This window comes from Chionomys nivalis, chromosome 26 (genome assembly GCF_950005125.1).
Source record: "Chionomys nivalis chromosome 26, mChiNiv1.1, whole genome shotgun sequence".
Lineage (NCBI taxonomy): Eukaryota > Metazoa > Chordata > Mammalia > Rodentia > Cricetidae > Chionomys > Chionomys nivalis.
In genome coordinates, this window is record NC_080111.1 from 26,725,923 (window position 1) to 26,744,945 (window position 19,023).

General features: G+C 40.0%; 2 pseudogenes; both read left to right on the plus strand.

Moving 5' to 3' along the window:
• Positions 1-191: 191 nt before the first annotated feature.
• Positions 192-5,566, plus strand: LOC130866779 (leucine-rich repeat and death domain-containing protein 1-like; annotated as a pseudogene).
• A 584-nt stretch (positions 5,567-6,150) lies between these two features.
• LOC130866780 (lanosterol 14-alpha demethylase-like) lies at positions 6,151-17,367 on the plus strand (annotated as a pseudogene).
• The last annotated feature ends 1,656 nt before the right edge of the window (positions 17,368-19,023 follow it).

Consider the following 19,023-nt stretch of genomic DNA (forward strand, 5'->3'; position numbering starts at 1 on the left):
AGAGAATTTACTGATTTTTCTGGTAATATCTTTAGGGTCTTGAAAATATTCAATTATATAGTTTGCAAATAGGGCTAACTTAACTTCTTACAAACAAATGGTGTGTTGGCTAGTTTTATTTCAATTTGACCTAAGCTCAGTCTCTGGGGAGTAGGGCACTTTAATAGAGACTATGAGTACATAAGGCCGAGATGCAGGCAAGCCTGTAGGGAATTTTCTTAATTAGTGATGAATGGGAGCACCCAGCTGACTGTGGGTAGTGCCAACCCTGGCGAGGGGTCCTGAGTTCTATAAGAAAGCAGGCTGAAGAAGTCAAGGGGAGTAAGCAAGCAAGCAGCAGCCTTCGATGGCATTTGCATCAACCTGCCTCCAGGTTCCTCCCCTGCTTGAATTCCTTCAATGAACAGTGATATGGAAGTGAACCCTTTTCTCCCCATGTTGCTTTCGGTCATGATATTTTATCTTAGCAATAGAAATCTTAACTAGTGTTGATTTCATTGGTTAAGTAATAAAGAAACTGCTTGGCCCTCATAGGTTAAAACATAGGTGGGTGGAGTAGATAGAACAGAGTGCTGGGAGGAAGAGGAAGTGAGCTCAGACTCGACAGCTCTGCTCTCTGGAGCAGACGCCATGCTCCCCTCTCCCAGCCAGACACGATGAAGCTCCGACCCAGGATGGATGTAGGCTAGAATCTTCCCGGTAAGCACACCTTAGGGTGCTACACACATGAACAGAAATGGGCCAAGCAGTGTTTAAAAGAATACAGTTTGTGTGTCATTATTTTGGGGCATAAGCTAGCCAGGCGACCACGAGCCAGGCTGTGGGAAGAGGCCCACAGCTCCCTACTACAAACTAGGACAAATGATATACCTTCTATTCCTCCCTCAATCCTTACTGATTATAACACTTGTAGTGTTATATTGGTATACACATGTAGTGTTTCCCAACTTCATGTGTATTAACTATGTTAACTAAGTTCCTTTTTGTTGTAGCATGAGTGCAGAATGTCCCTCTTAAGCGAAAGTGTTTGAACCCTTGGTCACCAGGTGGCGGTGCTGTTTAGGAAGGTTATGGAACCTTTAACGGGTAGAGGAAATGTGTGATGGAGGATGACCCTTGAGTTTTTACAGCTTAGCCTCACTTCTTGTTCTTGCTCCACTTCTTCTAAGACAAAACAGGTCCATCGCCGCTTGAGCTGCTTTGGTCACAGCAATGAAAGTAACTAATATTCTCAGTCTCTTTATGATTTTTTTTTATCATGACAGGGCACTAAGCTTTATTAAATGCCTTTTTTGAATATATTGAAATGGCCATGTAAATATCTATCCTTAAATCTGTTTTTATGTTTTATCACATTTATTGACTCATATTTGTTTCTGAACCAACCTTGCTGAACCAACCTTGCCTCTCTGGAATAAAATCAACTCAACCATGACATATCTTCTTAGTGTGTTCTTGAATTTAGTTTATAAGTATATTATTTACAAGTGTTGTGTCTATACTCATCAGAGTAATTGGTCTATGGTTAAAAGTTCCTGTACAGCAAAGGAAGCAATCACCATAATGAGGATATAACACTCACCAACTGTGGTGGTTTGAAATCAAATAGCCCCCAAAGGTTAGGAGGTGTAGCCTTGTTGTTGTACCATTAGGAGGTGTAGCCTTTTTGGAGTAGGTGTGGTCTTGTTGGAGGAAATGTGTCACTGTGTAGACGACCTTTGAGATCTCATCGGTGCTCAAGATACTGCCCAGTATCTCAGTTCACTTCCTGTTGCCTTTGAACCAAGCTGTTGAATTCTCCAGCACCATGTCTGCCTGCATGTTGTCATTTCCCAGGCATCATACTCCCCACCATGATGACAATGAACTAAATCTCTGACATTGTAAGCTGCCACCTCAATTAAATGCTTTCCTTCATAGCAGTTGCTGTGGGTCATGGTGCCTCCTCACAGCAATAGAAACCCAAACTAAGACACCAACTTTACATGAGACAGGAGGTTGATAACTAGACTATGTAAAGAACTGCAAAAACTAATCATCAATCACCCCACAAATATTCCAGACAATAAACTTGCTAATCAACCAATAAAGAGTTCTCAGAGGAAGCACCCAATGGACTCTTAACTCCTATCCAGACACTCTTGGATATCCACCATGTTTATTATTACACAACTTGCATTGCTAAGAAACAGAACCAGCTTAAATGTCCATCAATAGATAAATGGATAAAGAAAATATGATTAATACACACAATGGACTTCCATTCTACTATACGAAAACTGAGGTCATAACATTTTCATGAAAATGGTGTAACAGCAAAGCATTAAGTTCTGTGATATAATTCAGACTCATATGTAGATTCTTGATCTTAATCTGTATGTATGTGTAATATATGAAACTATAAGACAACCACAGAGGGAAAAAAGAGAATTTAAGGGATGGGGAGAGGAAAAAGCAAAGAGATGAGATAATGAAATACATGTAGCATGAAAGCAGAGGAGAGGGGAAGATCTGTGTGGTACACTGGAGATGGGTGTGGGAGGGTAATTTAGTGATTTTTCATTTGTATTGTAATAATTAAAGCTTGCGTGAATATCAGAGAGTAAAACAATGACACTGGTCAGCTTTACAGACCAGGCAGTGGTGACACACACCTCTAATCCCAGTAGCCACACTAGTTTGCCATAGAAACCAGAAGTAGTGGTGCATGCCTTTATCCCGGCACTAGAGAGGAATACAAGAGAGGAGACAGCCCTCAGACACAGTCTCATTCTGAGGATTCCTGGTGGCAGGATCACCATCTTTGGATTGAGGAAAAGGTAAGAGTTAGTGGCTGGTTGCTTTGCTTTTCGGGTCTTCAGGCTGAACCCCAATATCTGTCTCTGGGTTTTTACTAGTTGTGCTACAGGGTAAAGGTGGCTGCAGCTGGTGTTCTGCAGAGCAGAGCTAGGGACGACAGTGGGGGATTGGATTTGGAGAGGCTGAGGAAGGGTTAAGATATTCAGTTAGGCCGGGCGGTGGTGGCGCACGCCTTTAATCCCAGCACTTGGGAGGCAGAGGCAGGCGGATCTCTGTGAGTTCGAGACCAGCCTGGTCTACAAGAGCTAGTTCCAGGACAGGCTCCAAAGCCACAGAGAAACCCTGTCTCGCAAAACCAAAAAAAAAAAAAAAAAAAAAAAGATATTCAGTTAGCCTTGCATGTGTGGTTTAAACATCTTTATTATGCTTTATTATGCTTACTTTAATATCAACATTTGTCTTCTAGGTTCAAAGAAAAAAGAACACGAAAATGTAGAGTTACAGTCTTGAGTTGGTGGTCTAAAACTTTAAGACAATTTTGAGGACAATTCTGAGCCCTTTCAGTCTCAGCAGTAGTGCTCCCTCCCCCTGGGAACCAAGGACCTAACAGCTACACATGCACATACTGAGTGAGATGTTGGGAACTTTCCATCTCCCTGAATGGGGCAAGATAACCCTTAGGTGTTGACTCAGTTACTGATGTTTTGACTCAGTCCCTGGGAAAGGGGCAAAGTGACCCTCAGATGTTTCCCCTTACCTCATCTGATCTGGCAACCACTCTCCAGACAATTATTGGTAATCGCCCTTTTGAATAAGCCAATCATAATATTTAAAGAACAACCCCTGGACACCCCCTTCCCTCTGTGGCTTTTTCCTTTAAAAGTAGCCTGTACCAGCTATTCAGGGTCTTTCTGGCCTCTCTAATGCTGAAAGACCCTGTCATGACAGAATTAATAAAATCCTCATACTTTTACATCAGCTGTGGTGTGAGAGATGGTCTCTTGGGGTGACTCCTCAGTGATTGGACTCTAGGGTCCAACAGTGGAAGACCTACCAATAAATAAGATATCTGAAAATGAGACTGTCTCGGAGCCTGGAGAAGTCACTAGGTCCGAGTCATCAGAGGAGACTGGATTTACTGAAAAAACACCAGACCCCTTAAATGAAGCCACTCCTTACTTAGAAAGGAGAGACTTATGATTTATGAAGCGAATTTTTCAAAGGGCACAGAACAGTCAGCAGCTTCCTCTCCAAGTCAACTTAACAGAAATGAAGAGAAAAATAAAAACACTCCATTTTCTGATACCAACATTGTAGATGTCACCCCACTGTCAAAACCAGAAACGCCCCAGAACTCTGTCATCAGAGACAAAGGCAACGGAAGACTGTCAAAATGTCAGATTCCTATCTGGGGAGAAAGTTAGTCCATGAGCCTCTAAAAATCAGAAAGAATTTGACTTAGAGGCAGATAAGTTTGCAGATAATCTTGATGCCAAGGGTTTGCAAGAATTTCCTGTGGACATTTTAAAAGTCAAATATGTAAAGTATCTATTTAGATAAGAATCAAATAAAAACTTTCAAGGGCAGATCCAGGGGAATTGCTAGGACTTGAGATTCTGTCCCTGCAAGAAAATGGATTGCCATTGATCCCCGTGGAAATTCAGTTGCTTCCCAACTTGAGGATACTAAATGCCCGTTACAACCAGATATCATGCATACCTAAAGAACTGTTACAACTTTGGAATATGAGACAACTCTTTTAAATAGTAATTTAATTGAGAATTTCCCTTCTGCTAGCTTGAAAAGCCTTAGAAATTTGGAAATTTTAAGTTTGGGTAAAAATATGTTAACACACACACACACACCAGAGCCTTTGTCTAGTTTGAAGAACTGGCATCTTCTTAGTCTGGAATATAACCAATTGACAATATTTTCCAAGTCCCTATGCTTCTTCCAAAATTAGTTTCACTAAACCTTACCGGAAATATGTTAGGCAGTTTGCCAAAAAAAGTTAGGGAGCTGAAAAACTTAGAAAGCCTTTTAATGGATCAAAATAAACTTACTGTGGAAATTTTTCAGTTGCCCAAAATAAAAGAGCTTCAGCTTGCTGACAATAAATTGGAAGCTTTTCCAAACAAAAATGAGAATTTCAGACAACTCAGAATTCTTAACCTTGATAGAAACTTATTGAAAAACATACCAAAGAAAATTTCCCACTGTGTATGTCTTAGTCTTAGTGATAATAACATAGAGTTTCCTAGGAAAATCTATTGGCTTAAAAATTTGAGAGAACTCCATATAAACAGAAATAAACTGATAAAAACAGCTGCAGAAATCTTCGTACCTTAGTAATATAAACAGCCAGGAGTTTTCAGGCAATCAAATCACACACATTCTGATTGAAATAAAAAATTGCAGAAAAATAACCAGAGTTGAATTGAATTATAACAATACAATGTATTTCCCTGTGGAATTGTGTGCTTTACCGACATTTGACAACTTGAGTTTTAATAGAAATTATATTTCTGAAATTCCTGTGGATATATTGTTCAGTAAGCAGCTGCTTCATTTACAGTCGAATAGAAACAAATTCCCCATATTTTCAGAACACTTGTGTTCTCTCACTAATCTTGAATACCTGGATCTTGGTAAAAATCAAATAAAAATGATTTTGCCCTATATCACTGCCATGGCATAACTCTGTGTGCTCATTCTGTCTGGTTATAAGTTTGAAATTTTCCCAAAGAAACTGTGTGCTTTATGCTAGAGGCTGGAGCTTGTGTGTCCCTCCTGCATCCGAAGTGTTCTCAACACTTTCCTTTTAAGATTTGGTTTTAATTGTATGAAAGCCTTTGTGTCTTTGATAGTATGAGCACCTAAATGCAGTTGTTTGCTGAGGCCAGAAGAGGGCATTAGATCCCCTAGAGCTACAGCTGCAGTTGTCGGCTGCCCAATGCAGTTGCTGGGAACTGCACTCAAGTCCTCTGCAAGAGCAGAACGCAGAGCCAGCTCCCAGTCTCTGTCCTTATACCACACTTTTCCTGATGTACTTGTCCTCTCGTTAAGCTAAAACAACTTATACATGAAAACGTAGATTACTGATATTTCCAGTTAAAAAGTAAAGGCAATGGAACAATAAATTGCTACTTGTAAATTGTAGAGACAGGAAGCACTGGGCCCTCATGCCTCATTACGACCCCAGCAGCTGGTGTGGGTTACATCTGCAAATAAGCTGGAAGGAAGTCACCCACATCCTGCTTTCTCCTGGTTTGTATCTCTTGTGGGGGAAACCAGGGATCCTGTTTGTCAGTAGGTATGGAAGAGAGTTGATTATATCCAGAAATTGTGTTAATGTTAAGTGTGTGGTATATCCCCAGGGACGGGCACCCTCTGACAGATGACGAGATAGAGGGGATGCTCATCGGACTGCTGCTGGCAGGACTGCACACCTCCTCCACCACCAGTACCTGGATGGGCCTCCTTTGGGCCAGAGATAAACCACTTCAAGAAAAGTACTACCTAGGACAGAAAGCGGTGTGTGGCGAGGACCCGACTCCCTTAACCTATGAGCAGGTTTGTGTACAGTTTGAGGCCTTCTGTTCACTATAGCGCTAGTTGATAAGCTCTCAGAGACCTTTCTACAAGCTAAGGGAGCAGAAAGAGCCAAGCTATTGCTTCTGTAAGCTTCGCAGGTGGGTTTTCTTCTATAGCGCACTCTGCCCTGCTGCTTTGGTGCTTAGGTTTAATGTCTGCCCTCTGTACATGGAGCATGTATGTATTTTCTGGTTTTTTATGAAGTGTAGGAGCCTTGGATTACATGGAATTTCATGACCTGTGTTTGGGCAGAAGTGATATAGGCACCCCACACAACTTGCTGGGCAGGAAAGCAGGAGACTACTCATTTTGAAGCACACCCTAGTCTTACCATTTTTCCGTTAAATTTTGTTTAGACACATTATTAAAATGGTATGTTACATTCAGATATTCTTACATTCCTGGGGCAAATTCATATATGTGTGTTTTTCAAAAAAATTTTGATAAGCATAAGCATAACATGTTAAATGTTATAATAGTATATATTATAAACATATATAATAGTGAGTATCTAGCTATAGTTTTATTTTGTCATCTTTGACTGATAATAAGCTAACTACTTCTTAATTAGCTTCTTTCGCTACCAATTGACCCTAACTCCTTCAGAGGACCACCTATTATAAATCTTTTAAAAATGCCCCCACTACTTCTTGTCATCACAATATGAACCTTTGGAGAACACTTTTTTTTTGAGGGGGGGGTGGAGGAGAGAGAGATTCACTGTGTAGCTCTTGGCTGGATTAGAACTTGCTGTGTAGAATAGAGTGTCCTCACACTCAAGAGATCCCTGAGCCAGGCGATGGTGGCGCACGCCTTTAATCCCAGCACTCGGGAGGCAGAGGCAGGCGGATCTCTGTGAGTTCGAGACCAGCCTGGTCTACAAGAGCTAGTTCCAGGACAGGCTCCAAAACCACAGAGAAACCCTGTCTCGAAAAACCAAAAAAAAAAAAAAAAAAAAAAAAAAAAAAAGAGATCCCTGCATAGGCCTCCTGAGTGTTAGTGGCTGGTGAACATTTAATGACATCCAGGCTGTAACAGAGGGTTAAGGTTCATCCATGTTGGAGCATGTGTCGCATTTCAATCTTTGTCTCTAATGATATTCTATAATATGCACATACAACATATTATTTATTCATTTGTCCATTTTTAGTGTTATTCCCCAGAAGGCCCCTGAGCGTGGCTCGCCTGGGGAACTACATTTCCCAGGAGCCCCTAGCATTCCACGCAAAGGCTGCGCAGGCGCAGAACGTGGCGCTTGACGCACGCACGTGGGGGACCCTTTAAAAGGCTGAAACGCCGTCTGTTCTTTCTCTTTTACCCCTTCTCTCCTGCACGCCACAATAAACCTCGCGCTCCGAGTTTTGTTGTGTCTTGCGTCCTCCTTTCCCTCCGGTTGACGGCGAAGAAGAAGACGAAGAACAGAAGACGAAGAAGAAGAACAGACGAAGAGAAGAACATTTAGATATTTCAGCTCTCTCCACTTTCTGAGGTCTATATTTGGGAGTGTGATTGCTGGGTCATACAGCAATATGTGTTGATGTATTGAACTGATAAGTGGTTTCCAAACATTGGCTCCATTTTTAACCTTGTCAACAGTATTTGTGTGTGTTCTGATGTTTTCATGTGCTTATTATCAGTCCTGGATTTATGTAGGTGGCATGGTCTTTTGAGCTGGGTGGCTTTTCCCTGATGGCTGAGTATTTTGTGTTCTCTTAGGAGAGTGTCTGTTCAGATCCTGTCCCGTTAGAGTAAGGCTGCCTTTCACCATTCTGAGCAGGTGCGTGTTTTCAAAAGGTGTGAAGACTGCCTTACCCCTCTGCTTTCTTCTCAGTTTTTCCCTACTTTTGGGTTTTTGTGCTGTTTTGAATTAAACTGAAATATGACGTGAGCGAGGAACCATTGTACCTTTCTGTGTATAGAAAACCCTTGTCCCAGCACTGTGTGTTGAAGAACCATTGTACCTTTCTATGTATAGAAAACTCTTGTCCCAGCACCGTGTGTTCAAAAACTGCTTTTCCCCTGAATGGGCTTGGCAAAAATCTATTGGCCATAAATTTAAGGCTTTATTTCTGAACCCTGAATTCCATTCTATCAAGCTGATTGCTTAGCATTTGGGTTAGCTATATGTTTACTTCTGTAAATTTTGAACTTCAGAGTGAAGCTCTAATCTTTTCCAACTATTATAGATATTCCTAGTTCCCTCAATTTTTATAAGAATTTTAAAGGAGATGTGTGTGTGTGGGGGGGGATCATCAGGAGGAGGTGAGGGAGGGGGAACTGTGATTTGTATGTAAAATAAACAATTTTAGAGTCAGTTTGTCAATTTCTGTGAACTTGTGATTGATTGCACCGCATTTGGGAGTATTACCACCCTAACACTGTTAGTTTTTAGACACACCCCTTTCGTTCTTTTTAGTCTTTCAATCTCTTCCAACATTTTCCTTTCTTATTTTTTTTACTTTTCCACGGAAAAGTTTATACCCCTTTGTTAAGCCTATTCTTTTTATTCTCTCAATGCGCTGTTTCTTATTTATTGTGTGCGCTCTGTGCCTTTTTTGCCACGGTGCCCAGGAGGTGGCAGAGAGCAGCACGGAGGAGCTGCTTCTCTCCACTGTGTGGGTCACCAAGCTTGGCTGCAGATGCCTTTTCCTGATGAGCCGTCTTGCCAGTCCTTAAGTATTCCTTTTATGTTCATTCTCAAGCCAGTTCAAATCCGCTATTGATCTACCCTAGTGAAAATTCTATTTCTATCTTCCAGTTCCAGAATTTCTGTATTTTACAATACTATTCTCCATTTCATGAGGCATTATCATATTGTTTCATACTTTAATTCTTTAGGCTTAATTTTTCTTTTTGTTCTTTGAAGGTCTTTTTTTTTTTTTTTTTTTTTTTTTTTTTTTTTTTTTGGTTTTTCGAGACAGGGTTTCTCTGTAGCTTTGGAGCCTGTCCTGGAACTAGCTCTTGTAGACCAGGCTGGTCTCGAACTCACAGAGATCCGCCTGCCTCTGCCTCCCAAGTGCTGGGATTAAAGGCGTGCGCCACCACCGCCCGGTGAAGGTCTTTATAATAATCTGTTTTAATTCATCTAGTGAATTCAGTGTCTTTCCTTATTGGGGGTTGTGGCCGTGGCCTTTCATTTCCTTCTGAGGGGTCCAGGATGGCAGCTAGAGCTGCAGGTCTGGTCCCTGAGGTCAGTTGGTAGCTGCTGAGGATGTAGGAGAGGGAGAAGGATTGACAGAGAGGTGGCCAGCCAGGAAAATAGACTGTGTGCCCCCAAGTGACCTCTGATTGCTATGCCATTGTTGTTTTCTGTTCTCTTCCTTTGTTACTAAATTTTAATGCTTATAAGAGGCTAGTTTCTTTAGTTAAAAAAATAGAATTTGGTGTTACATCCCATTTATTTTCCATTTGTGGTATATACTAGCTGTAGGTCTTATTTTCATTTTTTTTTTAAGTTTCTAATACTTTTGTTGAATTTGCTACTCTGGAAAGCAGTAGCAGCTCTGGAAATGAGATTCCTAACCCTGGGGTTTGTTCCTTCTGCAGGGTTTGTAAACGTGTGTGATCCTGTCTATGTTCAGTGACTCTCATAAACAGGTGAACAGGATTCTGTGTCTGTATTCATGTGTATTCACTGAACTCCACTATTTGGGTTTGTGGGCACATAATGATTGGAGACTTTGTAAATGTTGTTGTTGTTGTTTTGTTAGAGACATCATCTCACTATGTCTTTTTGACTGGCCTGGAACTCATTATGTAGACCAGCCTGGCTTTGAACCCCCAGATATCTGCCTGCCTCTGAGATTAAAGATGCTGCCATTCCTGAGTATATCAATTAGAGATTTCTTAAATTGTCTTCAACTCTTAGCTTTTGCTGAGGAAGCTATGCATGTTCAGGGCATGTTATCAAGCGTTCTTCAGGCGGTTACAGCCCTGTCTTTGCCTTCACTTGTGGTGTGTGTTGGTCAGCCACATGTGGGAGACTGGATGTCTGTCATATCTGTGCTGTACATGTACAATGTACATGTACAATGCATGTGGCTTTATGTTAGGACTTTCAGGGTCTCTTGTCAACATCTTGTTTTAATTTCCCAGGTGTTGTCTTCATAAGTATCTGGTTTTAATTTTTAAGTGTACCAGGACCTCAGGTACTTACAATGTTTAAACAATATCTGCTGGATATTTCTTCTTCTTCTTCTTCTTCTTCTTCTTCTTCTTCTTCTTCTTCTTCTTCTTCTTCTTCTTCTTCTTCTTCTTCTTCTTCTTCTTCTTCTTCCTCTTCCTCTTCCTCCTCCTCCTCCTCCTCCTCCTCCTCCTCCTTACTCCTCCTCCTCCTCCTCCTCCTTCTTCCTCCTCTTCCTCCTCCTCCTTCTCCTTCTTCTTTTTTTGTTGTTTGATACAAGTTCTCAATGTAGCCCAGGCAGCCTCTGGTTCTGGATGTTGGGGGTGGGGGAGGTGCTACTCTTATCTGGCTATCCTTGGCATATTTGTTCTGGCCTCTCTGGAGTAGTGAGGCCATGGTTGCCTTGCTTTTCTTTCCAAGATTCTCATTGATCTGCAGCAGTGTGAGTTCCATACCAAAGCTTGCTTTCCTCACCAAGATACAACATTTATTTTCTTGAAGGAACTTATGGTAGATTGTTATATGCCTTTGTCTAATTTGTCAGAGCTTTGGAAAAGGTGACCCTGATTTTTGACAATCTCAGTTTTCCAAAAAGTGATTTTTATTCATCCTTAATCATAGAGTTGACCCTCTCCATGTTCTCTTGGCCCCCAACTTTCCCATTGACTGAGTAACTGTCCAAGCCACCAAGAACCAGATACCTCTGCCCCCAACTTTCCCATCGACTGAGTAACTGTCCAAGCCACCAAGAACCAGATACCTCTGCCCCCAACTTTCCCATCGACTGAGTAACTGTCCAAGCCACCAAGAACCAGATACCGCTGCCCTTTTACTCTCACATTACTAGGAAATTAAAATAATTTTGTCCTATGATGCAGATATGGTGATTATTTGTGGGGGCAAACCAGAAATGATCCTTGATTTTTTTTTAATGGAGAACAGTGTTTTATTTTTTCCTATTTTTATTTTATTTAAAAAAACAAAAAACTATTTTTTTTCACTTTATATACCAATTGCAGTTCCGACTCCCTCCCTTTCACCTTCCTCCCACCCCCATTTACTCCTCAGAGAGGGTAAGGCACACTGCTTTGAGGAAGGACCAAAGCCCTTCCTACTATATCTAGGCTGAGCAAGCTTTCTCTCCAAAGTGAAGTATCTGAATTTGCTTAACCGATGCATAAAAGAAACGTTAAGACTGAGACCTCCTACAATAACTATGATGAAGATGGTCAAGTAAGTCTCAGCTAGATTTCCCTCCCTAGGGCCCATTTTCAGAGAAAATATTTTAAGCTATAAAAGTAAAAACTTTCATTATTATAAATATATAAAATTTGTTACATAAATACAGGGAATAAACATGCAACTCTAATGCTGGTTATGTTATTTCTTTTTACTTAACAATTGCATTTTTTAAACATTAGATATACATTTTTTGTTGGCTTTAAATATATATTTTGTAAAAATCATAAGTATGAATTATGTAGGTCAGATTATGAAAAGTTTTTGAAATTCTACTCTGCCGTGAGCTGGGTTTGCATATATACTTTTAGTGCATTATTGGCCCACTTATAAATCAGTTTTCCATAATTTTAGTTGGTGTATTATCTAGACAGTTTTTAAACACATGTACAGTTCATCTTGTTTGGTACCGTGCTGAAACATTCTCTAATGAGATGTTTTCTTTCTCACTTTGTAGACTGTGGCAGGGTACAACATTCCTCCAGGGCATCAGGTGTGTGTTTCTCCTACTGTCAACCAAAGGCTGAAAGACTTCTGGGTAGAACTCTTGGACCTTAATTTTGACTGCTACTTATAGGAAAATTCAGCATCAGGAGAGAGTTTGTTCATGTGTCATTTGGAGCTCGTAAGAGGACTGCTTATATTTTAGGTTGAAGTGTTTGCCTTGTTGTTTGTCTTTCTTCAATGAAACTACTTGAGAGAGTGAGAGAGAGGGGAGAAGAGAGGAAGAGAAGGAGGGAGAGATTTTGGGAATGCAATCTTTGTAAAATGGAATATTTCCTAAGTCTAAGGATAAATCTTTGTATAATGCTCCATTCTCTCTGACCTATGTCCTTTTATTAGTTCAACATATGAAAACCTTGAACATCAGATGATTATTTAATAGACTTTCATAAGATACAAATGATTGTAGATTAATAATTGAAAGGGCCTTTAGCTGAGAGAGGCAGCATCACTAAACTGGTGCCTGTTTCCACTGCGGTCATGGACTAGACTGCTGCTGTGCTTTATGAAGAGTCCATTTCAGATGGCCCTAATCACAGTCATGGCTTTTCTTCATCGCTGTGTTTGTATTTTAGAGTTTCTATAGCTACATAATCTAGTTATCTAAAAACAGGATTGTCTGTCACCTTGCCGTTCTGGAGGCCAGTTGTCTGAAATCAAGGTGTTGGCAAAGCCGTGTCTCTCGGAAGGTTTTGAAGAAGGCAGCTTGCTTCTTCTTAATTGTAGAATTTACTGGCAGTTCTTGGCTTGTGGCTGTATATCACTCCACCCACTGCTGTCTTTCCTGTTTATTTATCTGTTTATACTTTTTATGTAACATTGTAAGTTGATGTGGGAGTCCCTTCTGTATGCTGTGAATGCCATTGGTTAATAAAGAAACTGGCTTGACCTCATAGGGTAGATAGAACAGAGCTAGGCAGGGAAAACTAAACTGAATACTGGGAGGAAGAAGGGCAGAGTCATAAGAAGCCATGGAGCCACTGCCAGAGACAGACATGCTGAAACCTTGCTGGTAGGCCACGATGGGTTAATTCTAGATGTAAGAGCTAGCTAGCAATATGCTTAAGTATTTGGCCAATAAGTAATTTAATTAATACAGTTTATGTGTAGTTATTTTGGGAGTCTGGGCAGCCGGGAAATGAACAAGAGGCTTCCATACAACAAATTGGCATGGCAATGTGGCCAACTAAAATTCACATAAAACCTGAGAGGGCTGGGAAAGAAATTCTAGACACTAAAAACAAAGTTTAGCCACAATTTTTTTCCCAAGTGGGCTTTGCTTGCTGGTAGCATGCTGTGGCTCCTTTAAGAGAGGTCTTACTGATTCAGCGGTAGCATGAATAAAACAAACTCTGGCTCTTTTTTGGGGTTGATGCCTACTACCCACTTCGGGTCCTGAATGTATTTGTCTACTCAGGGTAAGAAGGAAAGTAGCTGAGACCATGCCCAGGCTCAGCACTCCCTGCCTAGGCAATCAGTGAGATCTAGTCTGCTAGGAGTACACAGGCAGAAAAGCATGGTGGGTTCCCGCTGCCATACACAAAGATATATCCAGGCCATGCAGTGCAGTGCATAGCAGATTTAGTTTTTGAGGTGGTAAGGATGGCTCCCATCCGGTGGTCCTAGAACCTGTGGTGACCTATTTCCACCACATTTAAAGCCTGAGAGAGGGGGAGCCAGCACCCATGGCCTCTGGGACCAAGCTGCTTAGCATTTTAAAAAGTACTCTTGGACAGAAAATTTCAGATACAATAGGATGGATTCAGACATAAAAAAACTCTAAACAAGTCACAGTGTTGGATAAATGTACGTAAGCTAGGGAGAGAGAAGAAAAAGAAGCATAGAGAGTTATAAAAAGAAGTTAAAATGGCTTTTAACAGACAGTCATAGATAAAAGGAGTAAAGATAATAAAAAATATTAAAAAGTAATATAGTAAAAACAAGCCACATGAAGATGAAATATACACAGAGATTCTGGATTATCTATATTATTGTATTTTCTTTGAATTTTTTGACTGTGAATGTGCTAGGTAGAGAGAGACATTTCATTGTATAGACTGCTAAGCTAAACCAACATATATATCTTAAAGGTGTCTTGATTTTAAAATATGGATCTAAGGATATGTTGCTTTGGAAAAGAGGTTCTTCTTTTGTTACCACAGAAGATGAGAACCTATGGATTAATTTCAGACTACAATGGTTTGGGCCAAGATCCCATGAAAAATCACTGTAAACACCCCCCAAAATACTTAGCCAAACAAAAAGCAGGAAGCAGTTTGGAGAAAACTATGCCCATATTCCCAAATATTGTTTATAAATGTTTATTTACATTTAAAAGGGAATATGCTATAGATTTGCATTGGTATGGATCTTGGTTTATTGATACAAATTTAAGATCAATTTTGTTATATGTATATTCCTGTTCTTGATTAAGGTATTGTGTTTGCGCAACTCATTTAAAATGCAATATATAATTAAGAAATATAGGTCAATAGATAGTCATCTATAATAGTCAAGCTTGTAGTCATGTTAGTTAGGTTTATTAGATATATAGAGATATATTTCAATTAGGTAGGTGTACTTCAAACCTTTCAAAGACCTACAGAATATGCCATTTAAATCTTTTAAGAATAAGGACTTTTCATGACAGTGAGACACATATGTTCCTGACAGCACCAATTACTTCAAGAGGAAGATGGGCATCAAAGAGGCTCCTTATGGAGTTGGTTAGTCATTTGGGCAAGAAACTGCTCTTGCCTGGATTGCTTGATGAACTGGACATGCAGGACCCATGGAAAATGACTCCTGAACTTGCCTAAAGGTGAGACAATCTTTTGGGGTTCCTGCTTTGTGGAAAAGTCTGCTGGACATTCTACAGGACACAGAAGAAAGTCACTGACAAACTGCCAATATAGGTGGAACTGTCTTTGAAATTTCCTGCTTCATGGTAAAGTCTGCCAGATACTATGGGCCTGTAGGCTGAAGATGAATGCCCCAACAGTACAGAAGAACTTTGGGTGACTGTTCAGGTAGTGAGATGTCTCTGTCATTTCTAGAGTTTTGGAAGTTGCTTATAATGTACTTTCTGTTTACTTAGGTAATATTATATCCTTCTGGAGTCTTTGATGGAGTTGAAGAATTTATAATTATAATTTTCCTTAGTTCTAAGATAAAGTAGATATAAATATTGTAACTGTAATTATTGCTTGATATCTGTTTTATTATATATAATTTTACTATGTTAAAGTTAAAACATATTCCTTTTTATTTAAACAAAAAAGGGGAGGTGATACGGAATTTCCCTCTGTATGCTGTGAATACCATTGGTTAATAAAGAAATTGGCTTGACCTGATAGAACAGAGCTAGGCGGGGGTGGGTGGGTGAAATGAATGCTAGGAGAAAGAAGGGTAGGGTCAGGAGAAACCACAGAGCCACCACCAGAAACAGACATGCTGAAATCTTGCCAGTAGGCCATGTACCTCGTGGTAAAATATAAAATAATGGAGATGGGTCAATTCTGGATATAAGAGCTACCTAGCAATACGCCTAAGTAATTGGCTAAGCAGTGATTTAATCAATACAGTTTATGTGTTGTTATTTTCGGAGTCTGGACAGCTGGGAAATAAACAAGAGGCCTCCATACAACAGTAAGTCATCAGAATTTATCAATTCTTTTGTTGATTCAGTTGGGATACTTCTGGTTTGTGGCTATCAAAAGTTCTCTAACTTTTTTACTTTAAGCCAAACTTCTCACGAGTATGGACCAATGTAAGTGGTTCCTTAACTATGGCTCCCACAAAAAATGCCTAATGGGCTGTGCAAGCATGGTGATAAGCTATGCTTAATTTTGTTTTTCTTTAGAAATGATATTTACAACAAAGATGCCCCAATCCTTCCTTCCTCTTCCTTTTTTTTTTTTTTTTTTTTTTTTTTTGAGACAGGGTCTTGCTATGTACCTTTTAAAGGTCTGGAACTCTATCTGTAGACTAGCTTAGCTTCTAATTTATGGAGATGGGTCTGCCTCTGCTTCCTGAGTGCTGGGATTAAAGGCATGCACCACAATGCTGGGCTCAACCAAAATGCTCCAGACGTAAAATAACATTCACAATATTGTCTTTGCCCAGCCTCATATCATGAATGTGATTTCCTGTTCCTTACCAAATCTTAATGACTTTAATATTGATAATCTAGATTGTCTTGAATTCTTTTGATGTGAGAAAGGGATGAAGTTATGATTCTTAGATTGTTCTTGCTATTCCAGCCTTTTCTTGGCTTGCTTTAAGGCTCTTTGCTGAGAACCCGAGAGCCATGATATTCTTTCTGGGCTCTGTGTTCTGTCCCCTTGATCTATTTGTTGACCCTTGTCTAGTCCACACTGCACTGGCTCCTGGACATGCGATCAAATTTGAAATCAATGTGAATTCTTCAGTGTAGCCCATGCTTAAGGTTGATCTGGTCTTGTTAACCTGTGTATTTCATAATTTCTGTTTTTGTAGATTTTGATTCCAGTTTAGATGTAATTTGGGGTTCATTAAATGACCTTCTATTTTCATTGTAAGGAACATCTGGAATTTTGATTGACAGGTTCACACTGACTGAACACTTAGCTTTCTTGGGACCTATATTCTACACATACCCAAGCTAGAGTACCATCTTGTGATTAGAACCTTCTTTATGTTTGTCCTCTCTAATGCTACATTTCACAAAATGCCATCATAATCCCCATCATTTTCCTCCTTGAAAGGACTTACAGTGTCACCCTTTCATTGTACTGTTGAACATCTGCTCCTCTAGAACAAATGTCACTCCAGGCCAAAAGAGGTAAGAATTCAAAACTTATTCTGATGAAAACTTTTCTCTTTAATTTCAAAAAACAGGATGGCATCATTGTATTGGAGAAAATTTTGCATATGTTCAAATTAAGACAATTTGGTCTTCTATGCCTTGTTTATATGAATTTGACCTCATCAATGGATACTTTCCCAGTGTGAATTATACGATTCACACCCCTGAAAACCCAGTAATCCATTACAATAGAAGATCAAAAGGAAAGCAGAACAAGAAACCAGTGTGGGTTAATGACTGCACACTGCAGCTTGAGAGATAATGAAGCTTATGAAACAGTTTTCATTGTGTACTGTTGAGTGTGTAATTCTGAAAGCCAGTTTGATTTTAATGTTTTATTCATGCACTGATTTTTATCAAACCTAATGGCATTTGAAACAGTTTACAATAGATTTGATAGGACTTCATGGAAGCCAAGCTTTTGAGTTAAAAATTGTTTTGGGGAATCTAGATTGTTGGCAGATGCTACAGAATACAGTATCCAGGTATTAACTTCAAAAGCACACATTGCTCCAGAAAGACCACTTCTGCAAGTTTAAATGCCTAGTCAAATTCTGCAAATGTGTTATTCGCATCCCTGGGCCACTTCTGTGTGTAAAGATGTGAAAGGGTAAAGAGTAAGCTCACTTCCACAGCTGTAGGTGAAAGCGAACACTAGTTAGATGAGGTGATCTTTGAGATTTTAACTTGAAGCACTGAAACAGAAAGATGGCAGAGACCTCGGATCATGCCTTGGTAACCATATTTCCTAATAATAATAAATACTAAAGAGCGCTATGTTACCGGCTCCACATGGTTACATTTTGGTGAACCCTCATGGGATTTGATTGTGACCTGCTTGAGGTTCTTTGAATCCTCTCCAGAGATCTTGAGGCCAGTGACTTCTGGGCTTTTGGTTGGAATGAGAAATGGTAATGACTGGGTGCATTCTGTGGGGCTGTGTTCAGGAGCCCTTCCTAACCAATTATAACCATGGGTGCAACACTGTGACATGCCTATCATCATACTAGGGGAGTCAAGATGACTTTGTGGCCATGTCATACTTGTAATTCTAGCACTCAAGGCTGAGGCCAACCTCGGCTATGTAGCAAGACTGTACTCCCCCCCCCCCAAAAAAAAAACCCACCCTGCACCAAATAACATTTTTTCCCCAACGTATGTTACAATTTTAAGAGGACTAAAGACTCTATGAGGGTCCAACCTCTGCTATTAAAGCTTTCACATTAAAAATCTCTGACAAAAATTTCACTGGTCTATTTATAGATTTCAATTATGTGCACAGTGTAAGTACAGTTCAAAGGATCAGAGAATTTGGAAAATTACATCCTATTTGTATGAACTAGCCTCCCGCTGGCATTTCCTTCAGGTTATGAATTTGGGCAACTAAATAGCGTTATCAGTTCCCCGTGAGAAATCAGGCATTTTCACAATAGTTGCTGACCTCACAAGGTATGCTGTCTCCTTTTGTTGTCACAGCTATTACACTGCTGCGTTTGCACCTGTTAGATTACAGGTTGTATTAGAGCTTGATGATTGTTGTCACAGCTATTACACTGCTGCGTTTGCACCTGTTAGACTACAGGCTGTATTAGAGCTTGATGATTGTTTCTACGTAATTCATTTTTTATATGAAAGCCTAGATATTTTGTCTTTATTATTCTGAAAACGGTTCTAGATGATTAGATATGTAGATTTGTGGCACAGAGCTGTGACCCTTGAGTACGGCTGGCCTGTTTCCCGACTAGTTTTAGACTCTGACATATTTTCAGTTCTGGGAATTAATTAAAGGGTCCACTAGAATACAACAGAATTAGGTTTTGATCACAGATCAGTTATAGAGAATAACACAGCAGAAGCCTAAGGCCATAGCAGGCTGACGGTCCATCCAGCTCATCCACCTTTTCTCCAGAGAACAACC